We start from the raw sequence: 3,548 nt of genomic DNA, 5'->3' as shown, positions 1-3,548 counted from the left end.
CCTACCATACACCCAGTATGGTATCGCAATTCGCGATTTTGCGCTATCATACTGGGTGTATGGTCGGCTGTGTGCGATTTTGCGAGTGTGGTAAAATCGCATAACAGCAAAATCGCATAACAGCCGAGCATACACCCAGCAGCGCTGCTGATGCCTGAATGGTATGTGGAATGAAGTGGGCGGGCATCGGGAGGCCACTATGGCACGGGGCAAGCACTATGGGCAGTCTATCTGAAGTGTACCTGGCGTATAAGACGATCCCCCACTTGGAGGCAATTTTTCAGGGCCAAAAAATCGTCTTATACACCGGCAAATACGGTAAGTGTTTTTAGTATGATATTGTGCTAAGGGGAAGAATCTCAGTGCTTAAACATCTTCACAGCTACATAACTTAATGTTTACTCTTCTGAAAATTTTACAGTGGGGGGGAAAGGGGGGCATATGTAATACTTTCAACAATAAAGAATTGCAAAAAAAGAAAAAGAAACTTTTAACCATCAATTATCAACTCAAATACCCGCATCTTTCGCTCTCTAATCTCCCTATCATTGACCTGCTAGAGCATTGTTATCTCTTAACGGGGACATCGTAGTGCTTCCATGCTATTCTTCACATTACTGTCAGATTAGTTCTGATCCTGTCATTCTGAAACTTGAATGTGCAGAATGATTCCCTATTCCCCAGTGTGTTTTCTTTGACCTCAAATTTCAGGCTTTGCTTTCATCTTCCACTTGTATTTTCAGATTTATCTATTATTATTTTTTTCTTGACATTATACTTAAGCCAAAGTGTTCCCTAAGTAGCCCAATACCAGCAATACTCTTATGATATTTTAATGCTGTTTTCTTTTAATGAAGTGGCCTTTCCTTGCCTTTGCATGTCCAAAATATACCAAATGTGTCCAATTCTAATGACTTTTCCATGAAGACCTTCAAACTAAGTTATCCCTTTAACTTTTTCTCTTATAAAGCTCATTTCTCTCCTGTAGTTCCTCTACATACCTGCTACTTACTGGTTTTTTAACTTTTCATTTTGGAAAACTTAAGGAATGTACAAAAGTAAACACTACATATATACACCTCATGTATCCACCACCCATATATAGCAGTTACCATTATGCTCTTCTTGTTTCATTTATATCTTCCCCAGCTTTCCACATTCCACTCAGTTATTGTCAATTCTTTGAGGTAAATCTTACACATTTTAAATTCATGAGTGTTAGCTGTACAATATTGACAATTAAGTGCATACATTAATCCCCTTCCCCTTTCATAATATAGAATGTTTCCATCTCTTCAGAAAGTTTCTCATGCCCCTTTCCAGTCAGTACTCCCATCTTGAGACAGCACTATTTAATTTTTTTTTCACCTTATGTTTGTTATACAAGTGGGGTCGGTGCTATCAGTGGGTGGGAGTGGCGGCTGCTGCCCCGATCACCCCTCAGGAGCAGAGGAAGGTAGAGAAGCCCTCCAGGGTGATTAGAGCCAGCAGCTGCTGCTCCCACCCGCTGTTGGTACTGAGTGATCAGGACCGGTGCGGGACACTGTGGCACATGGGAGAAAAGAATTTTCAGTAACCACCAGAGGCTCACCCCGATGACAGAGACCTGCCCCCCACCTTGGTCTGGTACTTCCACTCACCTGCTCCACCATCCCTCTGTGGCAAAGCCTTCCATGTTCTGCACACGCCCCCTGGTGGTGATCGGTTGTTCGGTTGTTCAGTTGTTCTGGTCTATTTGCATATTAGCCTTTTATTACATAGGATTATATCGATTATGTGGAATACTATATTATACTTGTTACAAGTGAGAAAATGAATGTGAAGTGCTTTTAGCACATAATGAATGTCAACTGTTACCTTAACCAGAAAGGTTAATATACAGAAAAAGGTACTTACGATAAGCTAAGAACCCTGCTACAGGTCCATTTTACAAATATTTAAGTTTATATTGAGTTTGAATGCTGACTCTTGTTGACCAAAGGCAAATCGTGATTTTCATCTTAATAGAGAGTAGAAGTAATATGGCTCTAAGTTGTGTATGTATGTGTGTGTGTGTGTTTCAGCTTCTGTAAAATTTTATTTAGTAAAATTTCTTCTAGTAATTTTTGAAGCAACATAATATGTAAAACAAAATTAGAGTTCTTTAGCTGAAGAGAACAAAGGATGTCATTAATCTGAAATACTGCCATAGAACCCATGAGATATGAAGTGCAGTTAACTAACCACTTAACTAGAAGATCCCCTAAAGTTTCATTCAACTTTTGAAAACTTTAATTTTAATTGTCTTTTATTTGTTTTAAAGTTATGGAAAGTTTTTCATATATTCTGCATGAGAATCCAGAATATATGAGAAATCAATGAGAACTGTCATCAGTATGGCATAGTGGTTCAGAGTGCAGGCTTTGGAATTTTAGGGACTGGATTCTCCCAGTACTGCTATTCATTAAATATATGATCTCTAGATACTTAATCTCTCTTGGTTTACCTGTAAAAGGGGGATACAAATAATAGGTATATCACTGGATAATTATGAAGATGAAGTGAGATGTGGAAAATGAAATACTTAGCATATCTTGATTATAGGTCCAAAAAATGAACATTTACAGGAAAAAAAAATGCATGTGGTTTCATAAGAATTCTGCTAAAAAATGCATTTTATAAACATTTGTTATTAATTTTCCTTTGTTACCCTTCAAGTTATGTTAATATAAACAAAATTGATATGCAAATTTATAATTTTCATGGTACTGCCATAAAGTTTGTGACTATGTTTCTATTGTAATCTCTTCTGTTTTATCTGACCTTTGATTTTGTGTGATTTACACATGAAAAAGTATGTTCACTTCCTAATTAAAATGTACAATATCTTTTCTATAATTCAGAAATAGTATTTGTTGCATTGGTGAAAAAAATTATAACTAAAAATTTTATTTTATTAGGCAGCCAAAGTTTCAGAATTTTTGTTAAGAAACGATTTCTCTAGATTTCTTGCTGTTTTTAACAATATAAGGATGTGACATGAATTTTAGAAAAGGGCCTTTTTTAGTAAAACTCATTTCACAGATAGCTGACTAGCAAGCCTTTAAAGGATCAAAGGTTTATTCCATTTTAATTAAGCCTACCAAACCGACAGGCTCCTAATGTTTATAACTAAGCACTTGCATTTGCCAAATTGGGCAAGAAACTTTATGAGAACAAATTTTATAATATAATGCATTATTATGCTTTCAATTTTAGTTCAGCTCAGCTGAAAACCAACTTTTCATAAAATTTGCCAACATTTCCTTTTTTGGTCTTACTCATTTAATGGTATAATAAAGAACATTTTTGTTAAAGTTATGAAAAGCAGAAAATTTGTCTCAAATCAACAGATTGAGATCAGTGTCTATTAAATATGGAATAAAAATTATATATTAATTAAAATCACTTACTCATTGCAAAAAACGTGGGGATTTTTAGGGTAATTAATAAGAATTCAAACCTTTTTCAACTTTAAATATTTTTAATGTTATATTGTTCTTTTTATGTAGATTATAAATGGCTCATAT

This window comes from Myotis davidii, unplaced genomic scaffold (genome assembly GCF_000327345.1).
Source record: "Myotis davidii unplaced genomic scaffold, ASM32734v1 scaffold337, whole genome shotgun sequence".
Classification (NCBI taxonomy): Eukaryota; Metazoa; Chordata; class Mammalia; order Chiroptera; family Vespertilionidae; genus Myotis; species Myotis davidii.
The sequence above is the reverse complement of the archived record's forward strand: the minus strand, read 5'-3'. Positions refer to the sequence as shown.